Source organism: Pipistrellus hanaki (assembly GCF_964339955.1).
Source record: "Pipistrellus hanaki genome assembly, chromosome: 4".
Taxonomy (NCBI): domain Eukaryota; kingdom Metazoa; phylum Chordata; class Mammalia; order Chiroptera; family Vespertilionidae; genus Pipistrellus; species Pipistrellus hanaki.
Window position 1 is genome coordinate 48,014,662 of NC_140506.1, and position 20,453 is coordinate 48,035,114.

Genomic DNA, 20,453 nt, shown 5'->3' on the forward strand with positions numbered 1-20,453 from the left:
CTCATCCCCTGATAGCACAACCTGCTATCCATAACTTAATAACAGCCAATCAGCTTATGAACCACTCTGTTTCCTCAAATCAAACAGGCTCTGTTAATATGCCAAATTGCCTATAAAGAAAGAATTCAGGACTTGAAACATTACTTAAAACAACAACCTGGAGAAAGACAATTCCCAGTCAATTCTGAAGATCCTTCTACTTGGTGCTGGCACCTTCCTCGACAACTGTTAAAAGGCCAGGATCCCAGCAATGGCCCCATTGGGCTCTGCATCCGGATCCAGCTGCCTCTACCTGGTGATGCAAACATCAACAGGAAGTTTTGAGGCACTGTCTTCCAACTACTTGTGATTTCTTCTTGGCCCATAACCCAAGGCTTTAGCTCCATTTCAGTGATGGATTATCTGGAAAGCCCTCCACCTAAGAACTTCTGAAAGGAGTCACCCCTGTGCCACGAGAAACACTTGAGTACCTGGGGGTGACAGCATCCACTCCCACAGCTGCCAGAGCTTCTGCCTTCCTCTGCCCTCCTCTTGCCACTCGGCTCCTTACTCAGCCTTCCTGGCCTTCTTTCAGTTCTCACACAACCTGTTCCTCCCTGCCTCAAGGCTGGGAACATACTGTGTGTCTTTTTTCTCATTGGAATGCTTTGCCCCAGAACCAGCATGGTCTTTGCCAGATCCAGTGCAAACTTAAAATGCATTTTTCTTCAAACCTTATCAAGAACATAAAGATGGAGACAGCAGAGCTTCATGCCAGGCTCAGGACCCTTTGTTCAGGCTCAGAGCCCTGAGCAAATGCACAGGGCTTACACCCCAACAGCTGGCCCTGCTTTTTCTTCTGCTCTTCACATGGCCAGCTCATCATCATTGAAGTCATCATGTCTAGCTATTCTCTTTCAGTTCCTTTTTATTTTCTTTATAGCATTAATCACAATTTTAAATACTAATGAATTAATTAGGTTATTTTTGGCGGGGTCTATTCCCCAATTCAACAACTTTTTAGACTGCAAGATCATAAGGGCAGAGGCTATGTGTAGTCTTGACCATGGATCCCTAATACCTAGAAATGTGTCTGGCATATGTAGACATTTCAACACATGTTGCGTGTATGGGTTAATTTATGTTCCTCTGCTTTCAGCTTGAAGCTACTTGTAATATTGAAATTTCAGTGCATAAAAAAGTAGTCAGTGCTTATGTTCAGTCAGTGGAGTGGTATTCTCTCATCTGAGAAACTGCCTCTTGTTTCCCAGCTGTAGCTTGCTTTCTAGAATCATTTCATTGCTTTTACGATTTCCAATTCACCAAAACTTTCGTATTTTTCTTGTATAAAGAACACATCCCAGTCTATATTGTCATCATTTATTATTCAGCAGTTTATCATGTAATTATCAAGTTATTTAGGTGTGATTTTCTTTGTATTTAACTTGTTTGGGGTGTAATGCTTCTCAAAATTATGGCTTGATATCTTTCAACAGTTTTGGAAAATTTTTCAGGCATTACCTCTTCAAATATTTTTTCTGCTCCACTCTTTTTCTCCTTCTCCTGGAACTTCTGTGGAACATATACTATCTTTCTCTGTATCTTCTCTGGGTCTTTCACTATCTTCAGTATTTCCAACCTTTTGTTCCTTTGTACTTCATTCTAGATATTTTCTTCTGTTCTATCACTGTTCATTAATTCTCCCTTCAGTGGTATCTGCTCTTCTGTAAAGTCCAACCTTGGAGCCATTAATTTTTTTAACTTTAGTTTTATTATTGACACTTTTTCAGATATCCCCATTCCCACCCTTTGCCCACCTCCACCCTTCCCCCTGCCCCTTTCTCTCTGGACATCACCACACTGTGGTCTGTGTGTATGGGTTATGAATATATGTTCTTTGGCTAATACCTTCACCTTCTTTTACCCAGTTCCCCCTCCCACCTCTCCTCTGACAGCTGACAGTCTGTTCCTTGTATCCATGCCTGTTTCTATTTTGTTCAATTTATTTTGTTCATTAGATTCCATATATAAGTGAGATCATTGTATTTCTCTTTTCATTTTATTTTTAGGTCTTTACAAAAGTTCTTTATATTGTGTTTTTATTTCCTTAATAAAATTATATGGTTTTGAATTATTTAAATCCAGTGAGTGTCTATTTTACTTTGTAGTTTTTAATCAAATTCTCTAGTTTCCTTTTATATCTTTTTTATTGGATGCAAGATATTAAAGAATTTACCTTTACTTCTGGTTAGTACCATGAAGGATTTGCTTAAAACAATAAAGGGTTAGAATTATTTGAACCTGGGCTTCAGCACCTGAGAGCACTGGCCTAATTTCCACACACCCTTACTTGGGTAGTGGGTGGATCCGTGAAGTGCCAATTCAGTGCATACAGGTTTATCAGAGACTTGCTTCCTTTCATTTTTCTCCCAGCTACATGAGTCTGTTGAAATATCTGTTCAGCTTTTCAGGTTCTCAACCAACATTTCTGGATTTTGCAGGTAATTTTGGAAAAGCAGCCCAAAATTCCAAGCTCAACTCTCTGAGTTTACCTACCCTAGATCTTAGTCCCATAATTCTTTGCAGCATCGGTAGCTCTCTGATGCTTTTAAAAGATTATTTTCATATTTTGTTCAAACCTTTTTGTTGTTCTTAATGGAAATTTTACCACTCTGCCTTTATTAGAAGCTAAAGTGTGATGTCCATGCTTTTCGATTACCAGCATAGTTAGGGTAAAAGTTAATTAAAGCTATTCATTCTATGAACTAAGAGTATGCAAAAGTTTTAAATCTGAAAAATATGGTAGTACCTGAAATGATGTTAGGTGGCAAACTTTTTAATTTTAATATGTATGTATCAATTTTTATAATTGCCTTTCCTTTATGTAAAGTTTAAAATAAGTTGACAAAAAATTAATGGGACAAAAGATGGTGCTTTAATGTGGCAGGAATCACTGATATCATTCACAATCACTGAATTTAAAAAATAATTGTGGGGAATCCAAGATGGCTGCTCGGGTAGGCAACTAGCCGCAGCCGCACACAACAATTTTAATAAAATACAACTAAAATATAAAATGGACATTACCCAGAACTACAGGAAAGTCGACTGACTGGAAATCCTACAACAAGAAGCAAGGAGAAAACCAGAAGGAAGCACGGAGGAGCTGTAAAAGCCTAAGGTACGGAGACACGCGGCGCGCGCGGAGAGGACAGAGCCGGAGAGGACGGAGCCGGAGAGGAGGGAGGCCGAGTGCCTGGCGGGCGTTCCCTAGCGGAAAGGAGATAAAACTCCGACTGTGCTGGGCCCCTGACTGCTCTGAACCCCCGTTATGGGCCAGACCCCGGGGACTCAGGCTCAGCCATAGGGAGCTGGGCTGTAAGTCGGAACCCCGGGGTAGCGGAGAAAGGAGGTCCCGGAGGCGCGCACACTGCCCCCAGAGAAGGGACGGTCGGCTGTGCCGCGGGATTGCCCTGACGGGAAGGAGACAGAGGCTCCAGACTGCTGTGAACGCCACCTCCAACTCCACTTCCAACTGAACTGAACCCCAATACCGGGCTCATTGTGGGAGAGCATAGACTGTTTGGCAGCAGGCGAAAATCGAGGGCACCTTTCTCTCAGAGGCTCCGGCAGCGAGCACTGAAGGACCCGCATAGGGCGGGGCTTACGGAAGCCAAAGCTGCAGGCTCCACCCTGAAATCCCGTCCCATCTGTAACTGCGAAATGCGACAACAAAATAGATCACAAACGAAAGAAATGGAGGACAAAAAGCGTCTGGATATAGAGTTCAAATCTACGCTTATAAGGTTTTTCAAGAATTTCCTAGAAAAGATGGATAAGGCCTATGAGGATATGAAAAGAGACCATCAAGAAATGATAAGGGAACAACAAGAAATAAAGAATACATTGTCTGAAATAAAAAATATTCTACAGAGTCCTAAAAACAGAAGGGAAGATCGCAAGAATCAAGTCAAAGATTTGGAACATAAAGAGCCAGAAGACACTCCTCCACAGAAGCTAGAAGGCAAGAGAATCCAGAAAATTGAAGATAATGTAAGAAACCTCTGGGACAACTTCAAGCGAACCAACATCAGAATTATGGGGGTTCCAGAAGATGAGAGAGAGCAAGATATCGAAAACATACTGAAAGAAATAGTGACAGAAAACTTCCCCCACCTGGTGAAAGAATTTGACTTACAAGTCCAGGAAGTGCACAGAACTCCAAACAAAAGGAATCCAAAGAGGACCACACCGAGACACATCATTATTAAAATTCCAAGAGCAAAAGATAAAGAGAGAATATTAAAAGAAGCAAGAGCAAAGAAGGTAGTAACTTATAAAGGAGCACCTATACGATTGTCAGCTGACTTCTCAACAGAAACCATGCAGGCCAGAAGGGAATGGCAAGAAATATACAAGGTGATGAATAGCAAGAACCTACAGCCAAAAATAAGCTACCCAGCGAAGCTATCACTCAGAATCGAAGGCCAGATAAAGAGCTTCACTAATAAAAAAAAGCTAAAGGAGTTCATCACCACCAAACCAGAATTATATGAATTGCTGAAGGGGGTTCTTTCAGAAGAGAAAGTAAACAAAGATAAAAATTATGAACAACAAATACGTAATTATCAACAAGTGAATCTAAAAACCAAGGAAATTAAAAAAATCTGATGAACAATATTAACTGTTGAATATAATAGAATCAGAGGTATGGAAGGGGAGTGAACTGACGATTCTTGGGGAAAAGGGGAGAGGGGGGCGTGGGAAGAGACTGAACATAAACTGTGCACCTATGGATGAGGACAATGGGGAGAGGGGAAAGGGCAGAGGGTGGGGTGGGAACCTGGTGGAGGAGAGCAATGGTGGGGGGGGGGGGGAAGGAACATTTGTAATAATATGAAAAATAAAAACTTATTAATAAAAAAAAAATAAAAAATAAAAAAATAAAAAAATAAAAAATAATTGTGGGCAATTTAAAAGTGGGAGAGAGACTCCTTTCTTAGCTTTACTCTAAATATAAGTTAATTATTCATCTTGGACCCTAACTTTAAATCACTGGCCTCTCTGTTAGAAAAACACTTGTGACTACACTGGGCCTGCCAAAATAATCCAGGATAATCTCCCTTTCAAAATCCTTCACTTTCCTTGGTCAGGTGGCTCAGTTGGTTGGAGCATCATCCTGTGCACCAAAAGGTTGTGGGTTCACTTCCTTGTGAGGGCACATGCCTACGCTGCAGGTTCGATCCCTGGTAGGGCACATATGGGAAGCAACTGATGGGATGCTTCTCTCTCACAATGGTGTTTCTCTTTCCCTTCTTCTCTAAAATCAATAAACATATCCTCAAGTAAAGATAAAAAATACCTCAATCATATATGCAAAGTCCCTTTTACATTGTATGGTAGCATAGTCACAGGTGGCAGATATTCAGTCCACTACAGTGGGTCAATCTGAGTACTAATTCCGCTGACCACAGAGATTTTTCAAGCATGAGAATATAGCTCAATCAGACACAATTAGGGGAATTTCTAAAGTTGGTATGTGGATGTTGAGAAATTTAATATCTTTCTACCACTGTTGTTTGTCTAACACACAGTGAAGGTCTTTCTGTGTGAAGTGAAGGGCCATCTTGCCTGACCATGATAGAGACTGAAGCAGACTCATCTCATTACCATCACAGGCCAATTCATTCTCTTTCACCTAATTTTCTTTTTTTTAAAATTTTTTTAGCTTACTAATGAAATTGTTCATCTGTCAACTTATCTCTAATTTATAAATCAGATGCCAAGCTATTATATTATCCTGGTTTAACTGATTCATAGGGAAAACCTTATTTTGTACTCACACATTTGTGATCAGAATTTCTGCTTTTCTTCGTAAGGAAAAAAAGAAAAAAAGCTAATGTGGCATCTCTGCAATGAGAATGTAGCCGCGCCTTTCCTCTTTATGCCAAAGTTCTCTTCAGTAGCAGAATTCTTTTCCAATTATCTTTGCATTTTTAGCCTTAATTTCTTTTCCCAGAATGACTCATTAGTTTAATTATCCAGTAACATTCATTTCAGTAAACTGAGTTGAGATACTATCTACAAGGAGACTAAGTGATTTTCTAAAAATACTATATCCTTTGTAGAAAACAGAACCCTGAACAAAATTTGAACATGGATTTTTTTAAAAAGCATCTAAATTGCTTTCATAGTAAGAATCAATGTTTCCCCCTTCTATTTAGAGATTTTCTTCACAGAATAGCTTACTCCATGGGAAAATAAATCAAAATTTGGGACAGTTATCAGCATAGGTCCCTGAGCCCTCCTCTCCCCTAAACACTCACACACACACACACACACACACACACACACACACACCTTTAATTTATAAAGTTAATGTCTAATTCAGGATTACTTTCTACTTGTGATGTCTCAGATTATTATGTACTAAGCCCCATACATTAACTTCAGACTTTAAAGAATCTTTGGGATGGCCAGGAGGTCCAGTCTGGCTTTCTGTGACCACACTGGGGACCACTAGCCCAATCAACCAGTCACTGGCAACAGGAATTTTGGCTCTATTGCCAGCACATTTGCTGTTGACAACATTTTTATCTGACTTCTGCTAAAATTAACTTCACTTGGAATACAGTATTTCTGTTTCACCCATATAATTACTGGCCTTAGAGTGTCTTCCCAAAGCTGTTGCTTATGTAGCAGAAAATACACAACTTGCTTCTTGAGAACAAAAGCAATGACAATTCAATCCTATGGCAGGATTGGGCTGAACCAAACAGCCAATCAGAACCAATAACCTTCAGATCCAGAACTTTCACTGGAACTGTTGGGGTAGAAGCTCTCTTTCTACTGAGATTGCTGGACTGATAAAGATGAACATCTAGATCTCTGAGTGGCCATCTGACCACTGATGGGAGGAGTGCCTGAGAATGAAGCCAACCCAGAGGAAGTGGAACCAGGATGGAGAGAGCCAATCCTAACACCATCCTATGACCACTGGTTCTTGCCTAGCATGTTGCCTAGACTTTACAGTGCTGGGAGCTAGTAAGCTCTCTTGCTTGAGTCATTTTGAGTGGAATTATCTATACCAGTGGTCAGCAAACTGTGGCTCGTGAGCTGCGGTTTGCCGCTCTATTGACTAATGAGTTTGCAGACCACTGATCTATACAATTACAACAAAAAAGAGTTCTGAATCATAGACAAGTAATGAAACCAAAATGGGTCAGTAAAATCCTTGGCTTTCAGGGTCAGATCTTTTACTATTGAGTATTGTCGACTCAAGAGGGTTAAAAGTTACTATATGGCACTATGTGGTCAGAATTATATAGTATAGTATATGCTATACAAAAGAAATCGAGATTCTCATAGTGTGTCAAAGTTAATTGATTGTAGTTGTAAACAAAGAAGAGTTATATCTTCCATTGTGACTGATTTTAAGAAAATCTACACTCTTTCTTTGCTAATTGAATTAATGTGAGCTAGATTAATGCTACCATTGGTTAATTATCATTAACAGTCCTATAGTACAATAAATCAACCTTTCATGAAAAACTTAGTTGACAGTTTTAAGTGGAAAGACACAGGCTTTTTTTGTGTTTGTTTTGTTTTTGCAGCATTCTAATAAATCGGGTTTCTATATGTACAATAGTCACATTTGGAACTTATAAAACAATTATTGAAACTACTCATATTGACATCTCATATATTTTAAGAAAGTTGATTGACATCTCCTATATTTTAAGAAAGCTGAATGCCCTTCACAGCAAACAGAGACAAATAATCAATTTTATGATGACAAGATATAGAGTAAGTTTATATTTAACTTGTAGTAACTGTTCTGAAACTATTTGTCACAAGGTAATGGCTGATTTAAATCTTATCTTCTCAAATATCATGCCAGCAGACTGCCATTCTTTCCTGGTTCTTAATTAACAACTTCTAGTTGGAACTGAAAATTTACCAAATTCAGTTATACTTTCTAAACAAACTTGGTTTATATAAAATAAGCTTATAATTTTTGGATATTCACTTGGAAATTCCTATAGGATGCTCTATCTCACAACTCATCTTGTTATCTGAGCAGCATCAAAACCTCATAAAGTCATGCAGATAACAATGTAAGAGATTCTTTACCAAGCACATTTGGAGCCACCACCCTTCACCATGTCTTACCTAGAGAACTCAGGTCCTGACCACCTTGTGCTCTACTTCTCATCCATGAGGTCACATGCCTTTTGGGGGGAAAGTTTGACAAACAGCATTGCTTCGGAGTCATTCTAAAGACAGAACCACCTGACTGACTGAAATAATTCCCTTCTTGATCCACCTGTAGGTGTCAGATTTCCTCCCCACAGAGGCTCCATGTACTGCAGACTGAGAGGGCACACAGGTCAGCTCCGCAGGAATTCCAGAGTCAAACTGCTATAAATAGATACAAGTCGCCTTTCTGCCCTGTGGTTTGGTAATTTGCATCTATGCATTTCTATGTTTGGATATCTGAGTAACAGGACAGAAAAATCCATATTGACATTCGATGAGGCATGTGATCTTCTAAATACTTACAGGCACAGTACGCTCTTTCATTATTTTGGAATAGAAATTATAAAAATAATACATAAGAATCAATACTAACCAAGATAAAGAATGGTGTTTAGCCGAAGCCAGTTTGGCTCAGTGGATAGAGCGTTGGCCTGCTGACTGAAGGGTCCCGGGTTTGATTCTGGTCAAGGGCATATACCTTGGTTGCAGGCAGGCACATTCCCCAGTGGGGGATGTGCAGGAGGCAGCTGATCGATGTTTCTCTCTCATTGATGTTTCTAATTCTCTATCCCTCTCCCTTCCTCTCTGTGAAAAATCAATAAAATATTTTTTTAAAAAAAAAGAATGGTGTTTAAAAAGTCTTTTAAATCTAACTATCTAAACTATTTGTGACTAACAAGAGGTAAACATCATTTCAAATACTTTTCTATACATAACATACAAATGAAAAACAGATAGCTACCTAGACACATGGAAATACTCATTCTTTCTTTTAAAAGCAAGAATAAAATCTAACGTAGTATCAGACATCTCCAAGCTTCCTTTAAGCATCAAATACTTTACCCACCATTTTATTTATCTGGGAAAATGTGGGGCTCTGTTTATCTCTAAGGAGAACAAAATGACAGTGAATCCCCTTTCAGAGATTGCACGGAGCAGTCAGATGAGAAACCCGGGGTGTTTCCTGAAACTTCCACAGAGCATGGGCAGATCCTGGAGCAGATGGAGACTGTGGGAAACTGAGGGCTGAGAAGGTGTGGAAATAAAGAGGGCTTGTGGGTCTGTTAGTTTCAACAAGAAGGAAGTACAAAGATTTTGATCTTTCACACTTGGCTTGCTTAATTTTGAGTCACTTTTGAGTTTGTTGGATCCTTTTACATATATTAAAGGTGAAATTTTGTCTTTGAATATCCATGACTCTACTTTGAACAGAAAACAAATACCAGATACTCTAATAGGTTTTGGAGCTACACCGCTGAAGCCAAGACCAGCTGCACATTCAAGATATTTCCAGTTCCCTGGAAGAAACAGCACACCATTGAAAAATGACAGTAAGACAGGTAAGTGAAAGTCACCCAGAGGGGGCTCTTGGAACAAGAACAAAAGAAAACGGCTTAATCCAAGGCACTTCAGGCAGACAGAGTGGTGTGTGCAAAAGGCATGGGAAGTGGCAACACATGAGTCATTTCTGGAATGGGAACGAGTCCCTCAGGCAGAGGAGGCTGCCTCATCAGCATTCCTGTCTGGGTTTGCCAACTCATGTTCACACCTACAGGCTGACATTGATTTCCTAAATTGAGTAATAAGAAGAGGAAATATCTGTGAGGGCTTTAGCCAGTACCAATCAAGTAACTGTGACATCCTGAAACCATCCTGGTATTCAGGTTAAATGTGCTACACACACAAACACACACACACACACACACACACACACACACACACACAAAGTCATCTCACTTGCTTTCTAATTCATCAAAGACTGGGTGTTTGCTACAGGCAAGAGACAACTGAAGCAATACCCTTTGTGGTCCCTGTTCCACCCTCAGACACAGGCCTCTCATTGATCTCTTCATTTGTCCTACTTAGAGCAGTGGGAGGAATAATATTTCAAATAAACTTATTTTTAATTTTTTAAAGGGGTTTTGAAGATATCCTGAAGTAACTTACCTAATAATTTGGGAAAAGGTGGGGGGGGGGGGGGGGGAGGAGAGACACACGACACAGGTTTTAGAAATTCCTTTCCCTAACCAGGATATTTTCTTTAGGTTGGCTTCTTCCAGACCACCAGCATTAGCTGGAACTTGCTAGAAAACAATTTCTCCAGCCCCATCCCAGCCCCTGAGTCAGAAACTTGTGGGCTGGGCCCAGTGGTCTAATAAGGCTCCAGGTGATTCTAATGCAGGCTCAAGTTAGAGAGCCATTGTACCAAAGTGTGCATATATGTGTAACTGTGTATACAGAGTACTCATGTAGAATATACACATGTGTGGAGAGAATGTATATAGAGAATTTTTACATATGAATTATATGAAATATATAATTTATGTCTTTTTTCACTTAACATTTCTTCAGTAAACAAAATCACCATTTCAATGATTTATTTGTGTTTCACCAGAATCTATTTTTAAACTCTTCCTACTGTTTCATATTGGTGTGTTTTTTTCCCAATGTTTTTCTCTTGTAAATAGGAAAGAGTGTAAAATGTGAAGTTTCAACTTATTCAACTTATTGAATCTTAATTCAGGAAAGGTGCGTTATATAAGCAGGCCAGCATGCAGTACTAAAGATGGAACCCTTGGCAACTAGAGGACTGAAAGACTGGACCCCTAGGAGATACCAAGACAGAGAGGAGGAAATCCCCAAGAACAACTAACCATTCACAGTTTTCCCGGGTGTGTCCTGTGTTTGAATGTGACAACCCATAGAGAGCACATAGGTTTCCCAATACCCCCCACCCCAGCCAGTCTCATTACCCTTAGGTAAAAACTATTTTTCCAGAATACTTGAGTCAAGTGATAACCTCTTCAGTGTTTCATTTATCTTGGAATAGACAATTCAATCAAGACAAGTCTTCAGAATTCTTGAAAAACAGTACACATTTTTCCTCCTAACTATTCTTAATTAATACCTATTGATAACTTTCATCTGAATAAAGCCTCCTCTTTTTTTTAATATACTTTATTGAGTTTTTACATAGAAGAAGGGATAGGAATAGAGAGTTAGAAACATCAATGAGAAACATTGATCAGCTGCCTCCTGCACATCCCCTACTGGGGATGTGCCTGCAACCAAGGTACATGTCCTTGACTTGAATTGAATCTGGGACCTTTCAGTTCGAAAGCCAAATCGGTTTCGGCTCTTTTTTTTTTTTTTAACTCAGTACAAAAAAAGGTGTTCTCAAATAATGATGGATAATCTACTTATATCATAAGAAAATAAGAGTATATTGCTCCTAGCCTAAAAGACTATGTCTAGGCTACTCAGCTAAAGTTTTCTATAGTTATAAAATATTTATAAAAGTAATTTTCCTATGTTTTTCCCTTTCAACAGTTTGGCAATTATAAAGATGGTGTTTTGTGTAGGAACTACATTTGTATTTTACTAGTTCAGCCATTTTCCCAAGTAAACAGCAACCTTTTCCTCCTGGGCCCTTACCCGACATCATGTTTTTAATTCCATCCAAATTTTAGAAGGAATTTTTACACCTGTTTCAAGTAATAATGTTTTTAATTTTAAATACTATACTGATCTTCAATTTTTATATTTGCCTTTCTCACTCTTTTTTTGTTTGCAGCATTTCTAAAAGACCGGTGTGCTTTTAGACTTTGGACTTTGAATGTCTGTTCAAAGAGAGAAGATGCACAAAGACTCAATCATGCAGAGCACCAAGCCTTCCCTTCTGAAAGTCCAGACAGGTGTTCCGGTGTCCAACCCGAGTCTTAGCAGAGGGACAAGCTCCCCAGCAGCTGGTATTGATGCTGGTCCTATACCTCTGGTTGGGGAGAGGGTCCCATGGTGGAAGTCCACCAATGAAGATGCCATTGATCCCTAAGAGAATTTCCAGAAAATTCCTTTCTGAGCTTTTCGCTGAGATTATTCTCAGAAACAAATTTTCTAAGGCAGTATTTCTGAAAGTATGTTCTATGGTTCACTATTTCCCTGGGGTAATAATAACTCTCAATTTAAAATAAACTAAAACTAGGTGGTTATGTAACTTTTGAAAATAAAGTTAAGCAGTTTGAAATGTTAAAGGGCATGCTGAGGAGGAAGCTAAGGGAAATGCTGTTTCCTAACCATATTTGACCACAAAAAAAACTATTAAATGTCCCAGTGAAGAAGTTTAAGCCACAAAGACAGCTTCAAAGGTAAATTGGCTCTTCTTCTATGTCCTGCTTCACTCCCCGTTACCCCATCCCACCATTCCCTGCATCACTTCTTACTGGTGAGTCTCCAGATTCCTTTACCCTGAGCTGTGTATCCTGCCTGGATTTGCATCACCAGGCGACCCCCCATGTGTTGCAAAGCCTTTTCTTAGTGAAAGAGTGTAATTGTTTTATTCTCTGAAAGGACAGGTAGCCGCTTCTCACATGCTCCGTGGCACCGCTTTATCTCCTTATATATTTCCTCCAGGTGTCTTTTCCATGCACATACACGTCTTGGCTGAAATCAGTGGAATTTTTCCCCTCTTAATTTCATTGTCTCATCCAGGTCTATGTTTCAATAGTGGTGGCTTCTTTCAACAGGAGCTATGAAATGAGCTCTGCTTCCTGTCAGGAGAAAGAGCGAAGTTGAACCAACAGCCAGCTTCTCTCTGCGCCAGAGGTCTCAGAATGTCTCACCCTTAGTTTATTGTTTTCTTTATCATATCATAAACTTGTCATTCTAATTAGGAGAGTCAGCTAGAGACTCTCCCTGGAGCTCTACACATAGAGTCTGTGCTCTAAGAAGACCCTTGGGGTCGGCTAGCACTTCCATCTCCTTGCAGTAAAGCTGATGCTCTTTCTTCCTAGTTGTCATTTGTGAACAATGGGGCTAATGAACTCTCCTGTTCTGGTACAGTTCCTCCCAGAACTGCCTGGCTGACTCACTGCTTCCTCATGTATACAGAGAGAAATACATATGTTCTATGGACAGGTGCATACTGAATGGAGAATACTGAATGGAAAACACTGAATGCATATGTGTCAATTTCTCTCTACCCAGTTCTTTCTCTCTTACAGCAAGTCCCTAAAAGAGAGACATATACAAAAGTATGATTCCAATAGGACAAGCCACAGATATTCAGTAAATGAGAAAGCGAATCTTAAAGGTTAATGAAAGTTGCTGTAGGGGAAATGGATCAAATACCCAGGACTGCTTCCTGTTTGGAGGTGAAAATTTTCTTGTAAGCTTTCTAATGTTCAAATGGTCTGTAATTAAGTTGTACTTGAAATGGCAAGGTTTTACATATGTTCTCAGCCTAATCATACTTTTGTTATTAGGAACATTTTCATTCCGGAAGCTTTAAAAACCTGAATCATTATAAAAGGTACATGAAAAATAATCAAGTTTGCACTTTGGGGAAATTATTCCACATCTCTTAAACACCACAAGTCCATGAGTAACTATGAGTAATTCTGAAATGAATTTTCTACTGCAGAGAGAGAAGTTAATTGAAGTTTATCCAAGACTATATTTATCATACTTTATCAGTATGTGAAAAAAGATCTGTGAATTTATAAAATTAAATTTGGAATTGAGACCTAAAAGTATTCCTAAGATGAGGTAATTTTTTAAATATTTTCTAATGTACAACTAACCATTCATAAAAGATATTTAAAACAAAAACTAGTCCACATCAAGTGACTCAATGCCTATATCACAAATAAAATCAGTGGGCTATTTTATACCTTGACTTGCTTACTCAAAGCTTTTAAAAATAAATATGCCGCTTACTTATTTGTACACCTAAGATCTAAACAGTATGATCTACAGATAAGGTAATAGTACACTTTTTATTATATCAATTAGGATATTTTTATTGCAAGTGACAGACAATCCTATTCCAACTGATCTGTAAAATAAAGGAATTGCATTGTTTCATAAAACTTGTAAGTCTAAAATGGAGAAGTTTTCAGAAGTTACTGAGGCTCTAATATTTTAATTAGGATAAATAATCCTATATAATACAAGCCTAATATGCTAATGTCTGACCATTTGTTCGACCATTTGACCAGTCACTATTACATGCACTGACCACCAGGGGGAAGATGCTCTGACCAGTAGATTAGCTTGCTGCTGGGGTCCGAATTGGACTGGGTGAGATGGGCCAGATGTGCCCTGGAGCCTTCCCATTGTCCCTCTCCAGCCCTAATCATGTACCAGTGGGGTCCCTCAGCCTGGCCTGTGGGGATTGGGCTGAAACCGGCTCTCCGACATCTCCCAAGGGGTCCTGGATTTCAAGAGAGTGCAGGCCAGGCCCAGGGATCCCACTGGTGCACGGAACTGGGCCTCTAGTAATTAATAAACATCATTGTTAATATTTGTAACAATTAAGTCATACAAAATAATACTCGCATTTCCCTAGTGTTGAACAATTAAGACAAATAATCATTTTTTGGTTATTTTAGCACTATGATAAACATGTTTGTTTGTCTTCTTCTGTATTTTGGGATATTTCCCTAGAACATATTTCAATATGTGCAATTTTTGCATAAAAATTTTATGTCTCTTTCTACATTGACTTATTTTCTTATTTTGCTTTGCAAAAATACAATATTTTTTAAGGCAACTTAACAGTGCATATCAAGATGCTTACAAATATTCCTACTCTTTGATCCATTATTTTCTTAGAAAACAGAGATATTTAAAAATTTTTGTGTACAAATATAAATAAAACGTTGTGTACAGTATTATTACATCAGCAGAGGCCCGATGCATGAAATTCGTGCAAAGGACTCGGCCCTCACAGCCCCAGATGCCTCAGCCCTCACAGCCTTGGCTTCATCCAGAGGTCATCTGGAAAGCTGTTTGGATGGTCATTCTGCTGTTCAGTCTAATTAGCATAATAGCTCTTTATTATATTTATTATTCTAGAGGCCCAATGCACGAAATTCATACAAGAATAGGTCTTCCTTCCATTGGCTTCCCTCTGGCACCTGGGACCCAGGTTTCCCTCACAGCCCTGCCTTCCAGAAGGATGTCTGGTCTAATTAGCATATCATGCTTTTATTATTATAGATTATTTCCACTGCCAAAATATTTGGCCACAATCTAAATGTCCAAAAATTAAAAAGCAGTTTAATAATATTATGGTAGCCATAGAATGTACATTTTACAAGCATTAAAATCCTATTTTCAAAAAATATATAATAATAGGTGAAATGTCAAAATATAGTATATCATTAAGTTTAAATAAAAAGGTAAGGATGTATATATATGTGATTTCATGTATACATATATACGTATACATATGTTCATAACAAAAAAATGCTAAAAACACATTAAAATACTCACAATGATTATTTCAGTGATAATTTCAAAGGGGGTGATTTAAAGTGTTTCTGCCTGTATGCTTTGTTATATATTTATATGTTCAGTTATTAATCCTTTATGATATTTCTACAATATATCATATTTATGCATTTATTTATGTAAAATTACATGTCTATATTTGTAAATGAAATTGAATATAACATTTTAAACATAATAGTAATTACAGAATATCCCAATTTATACAAAATAATTTTTCAGGGTTTATTTTTGTGTGTCTTTATTTTGTTTTGGACAGAGAAGTTTATCACTTTAGATGGATAATTTTTCATGTTACAAATACGCAATCACCATGCTGAGAGTTCCGTTAACAAAGTGCTTAACAATAATGTGGGATCAGAGGCTCAAGCTTCCAAATAGTTTAAATGGTTTATATGATGCAATTTTAGACAAAAAAAAGGAAAATTCAATAGAGTTTGCCACGAGAACTAAAGATTTTAATCATAGTTTTACATTATTGTCTTAAGGTTTAAAAAAGAGTTCCTCCCCAAGGAAGCAGAAACAGCATTTATACATGTGCCTGTGTTTTACATTTCACCAGCCTCTTTGGGGGCTTTGTTCTAACCCATCAATCAGCACAACCACTCAGCTCTTCATCTCCTGTAGGGTAAGTGCTAAACTCCTTAGTTTATCTAAATAAGACTCAAGCCCCTTTGGGGTCTGGCCTCTACTCACTTTAACAGCCTCATCTGATTTATCAACCCTCCTGTTCCTGCCACTCTGCTCTACTTGCCATGGGGATGGGCATTCACTGAGTGAAAATGAGCTTCCTCTATTCTAGGGGGGGTGGGGGAAATTCCTACAGAGCCACTGGACTCCCCTCAGGTCACCTCTTCCAAGAAGTAGTCTTCCTTTCCTCGTCCCCTTTCCTTCCCCGCTGTAGGCTGCTGCCTGCTCTCCCCTGGACTGCCAGAGACTCTGCTTTTCCACTAAATTGCTTGTATCACACTTCATCTTGAAAGCCTGTGTACTTATTTTAATTCCCTTGTAAAATGTCAGAGAAGGCAGAGGCTTTTTCCTGTTTTGCTCATTGCTATATGCCCAGTGCCCAGAAAAGTACTTAGAAGGCAGCCAATAAAAGTTTGAAAGCGTGTCAGACTGACTGCCAGAATAAATGAGTGAATGATTGCATGAATTCAGCAAGGAACTTGAGCATCTAACACACAAGGTGCCTGGCCAGGGGCAAAAGTGATGCCAAGAGGAAAGGGCAGAAAAGCATGAAGTTTTGCAGAGACTTCAAACATAAGTAGCCTGGGAAGGTGGAAAGAGCACAGACTTTTGCCAGACACTGCTGTATGGCTTTGAGACAGTTCCTCAATGGGTTCTTGTAAACTGGGATACTCAACGCATTCTGTTATCGTGAGAATTACCTGAACCATAAATATACAAATACATGCACACAGTGCTTTGTGGATAGTAAGCATTCAGTACATGTTTGACTTTTTTTCTTATTCCCTTGTGTTATAGTTTGGTCTAGTTATTTCTATACCTATAAAAATCTGATCACAAATATCTAGAAAAAAATGTACTGGACAAAATTATTTTTAACTTTTTAAAAGATAAACCATGCTAGAAGGGCAAAAGGAAGGTACCCAAACTCCTGCAAGGTCAGGCCTCCTGGCCAACGCATGTGGGTGTGTAGCACGTGCTGAAGCAATGGGCCCCAGGGGTGAGATTTGTGGCACAGAATCTCACATATTTTAATGGTGAGACGTAAAGTTATTCTCAGAGCAAGAAAAACCTTCTCTCTTATGGATTTTATTACCCTTCCTCTTGACGGGACAAACACATACAATATTAAATTCTGTCCTAGAGCCACTTGGCTAAATGCTTCAATGCCTAGGGCCAAAAATGCATTCATTTATTTGAGGGTGAAGGTATACTTATATGCTTTTCAAACAGATATTTCTGTTCTCCTTGAAGCACTTGTGCTTGTGTTAGGCTGGATGGCTGTGGGCACTGGTCTTACTACACACGAAAATAGACTTCTCGGGATCATTAGAGCAGCAAGTAGGATTGCTGGCCGCGACCAGCCTGTGCCTGGCGAGCTGACATGCTCAAGGATGAGGAATGTAGGGTTTTAGAGAAAACTGCTGGGTCCACAGGCTCACTCAAGGCCTCCCTGGCAGAGCAAGGAACCTTTCCACAGCAGAAGAGATTTTTGCCGAGAAATGAGGGAAATAAGTCATGGCACGAGAACAGCTAGAATAAATATTCCTGCTGCCAGTAGCGCGGAGACTCTGTAAACTAATTTAACAAGCACAAGCTTTTATTGCCTCCACAGGACCTCATGGCTCCTATATCTGGTGGCAACACAATCAATCGCTGCTGGAATTGTCATTGTCTTTGAATTATTAGCTTACCTACCATTGCATTGTATTATCAGCCAGGTGGAATTTTGTCAGTGTTTTCAGTTGTTGTATTTTGCTTATTTCGGACTTTGTTTGCCCATATGGATATGTGTGACAGGCTGTGTTCAAAGGTGGATCCACCTTTCTATTGTGTATTTTTTCCCCTTAAATATAATTATCAACATTATTATATTTTAATGCATCACTCTTCTTCATTTGGTTAATGTATTTTGGCTGATATTAACTGAACCCAGATAAGGAGCAGGGGGTGTTGGAGGCAGGAAGCACAGCTAAGGGAGCTGGGAATTCACCCCAGTAGCTTGGCTACCATTAGGTGTCTGGGGACAGGCTGTTTGTTCAGAGGTGGGAGAGAGAGAAGTGGTAACAGGGAAGGAGAGAATGGAAACAAGAGCCTGGCTGACAGGTGGAGGAGGAGGAGCAACTAGCTATAAACACAAGGTAGGAATGGCAGCAAATAGGGGAGAATGCCATTCCTATAGGCTGTGGTTGGCTTTGGGGGAAGGGCAGATGGTAATTAGGATAGAGGAGGTGGTTTGAAAGGAGAAAGCTCCTCCAGCACTGCTACCCTGTAGGAAAATTCACATTCGCACAGAACCTAAGACACTGAGACACAGCTGGATGCCTGAATGCCTGGATGGATGGGTGGGCAAGCAGGCAGACAAACAGATGATTATTTATAGCAATTTAAGGAACACCAAAGAGGACCTTGACCAAAATTACTTTCGCTGTGGACCTTCAGCGATGCCACCCTTACAAATTCTTTCCTTTGTGTTGTTCAGGGTGTGGTCCTTGTGCCTCTGGATCAAAATGAGCTTGTTTCAAAACTTGTGGGAGAGGGGACTAAGCATCTGCAGTTAAAGAAACTCTCCAGGTAAGTGTTATTCATACTGCTGTTTGAAATGCCTGGGCTACAGCATCATCCTTTGTCAGGTGTGAAGTCCATGCTGACGTCAGATCTTTTTTAATGGGCCACTGGTTAAAAGTCAGACAGGAAAAGAATAGGATAATAGATATTTTCTGGTGGAGAGAAGGCCTTTCTAAGTGTCAGTGGAGGGTCCGAAGCAGTAAGAATGCCTGGAAATATCGGAAATATCCTCAGGTTATGGGGTGAGATAAAAGTCAAATTACCCTGAGTGCCACTCAGGTTCAAACAAAGTGCCCACTCCTTCACAACTCATGTCACATTCATCCGCCTAACTCCAGAGAGAAGTCACCTGTGCTTCTGAGGTGTAGAATTTTGTCTACACGTCTTTATGGGCTTCACTTACTCATTCATTTAACAGATACTTATTAGCACTTATCCTGTGCCAGACACGGTTGTAGGCATTGGGGCAGAGCCGTGAATAAAGGAGACAAAAAGAGTCTGCCCTGTGAAGCTTAGATTCCAACAGCGGAAACATTTAGTAAGAAAAGTAAATACATAGTAGATAAATGCTAAGGGAGAAATACAGTAGGAAATAGTAACAGGAAGTGGGTGAATATAAAAGGAAGCTGTAATTGTAGTTAGCCCTGCAAGACCTCTTTCAGAAAGTGGTGTTTAAATTAATACCGGAAGGACTAATGGCAGTGAGCAGAGGGACTACCCAGGGAAAATGCATGTAAGCAGAGGCAACAGCAAAATTAAAGGCCCTAAGACAGGGCCTGCCGATGTTCCCAGGACCAAGGAGGCCTTTCAGCTGGAGGAGAGCAGGCCAGGGAGAGCCCTATGAGATTGAGGTCAGATGGCTCTGAGTGGACCCATCACCTGGGCCTCGAAAACCTTTTGTAGATTTTAGAAACATTTTGTCCTTTACAAGATGGAAATTGGTGAAGAATTTTGAGCTGGTGAGTTTTATGGCCACTATTCGCTTTGACAACATCCCTGGTTATTTTGTTGAGAATAACTGATGGGGGGAAAGTTTGATGGAAGGCTTGTTTTCAAAAGCTATTGCAATCATCCAAGGGAGAAATAATGGTAGCTTGGACCAGTGTGGCAGCAGAGAAGGTGGTGAGAGATGATCCACTCTGAATATATTTTGAAAGTTTGGCTGACAGGTAGCTTAAGAGCCCAAGAGGAATGAAGAACTCTAAGGTTTGGGGCTTGAGCAACTGGAAAAGGGCTGTTGTCATTTGTTGCTATGGGAAAGGCTGTATGGAGAACAGCTTTGGGGGAAAGGGTAAACACTTAAACACTCAGAGGTAGAGTGAGCAGCTCTGCTGGTTTGCCTGGGGCTGAGGGTTCCCAGCACACAGGTCTTGTGAGAAAACTGGAAACTGACTGAGATGACCGACCTCCTGCTCAGAGGTCAGGGAGAAGAATGATAACCCGGGGAAAAGGAGCAGCAGAGCCACAGGAGACATGTTGCCCTGGGAGCCAAGTAAATAACAAGTTTCAAGTAGAAGATAGCTCTCAACTCTGTCTGGTGTTGCTGATGGGGCAGTAAGATAGGGGCTGATAGCTGACCACTGGATTTAGCAACAGAGAGGTCGCAGGGGACCTTGCCAAGAGCAGTTTGAGTGAAATGAGTGAGACTGAAAGCCTGATTTTAGTGA

The 20,453-nt window shown here is 39.8% G+C and overlaps 1 long non-coding RNA gene across 1 annotated transcript in view; it reads left to right on the forward strand.

The window, feature by feature from the left end:
- The window catches only part of LOC311622019, a 1,104,806-nt gene that overhangs the window by 1,040,845 nt on the left and 43,508 nt on the right, over window positions 1-20,453 (forward strand). The gene's annotated exons all lie outside the window — the stretch shown is intronic.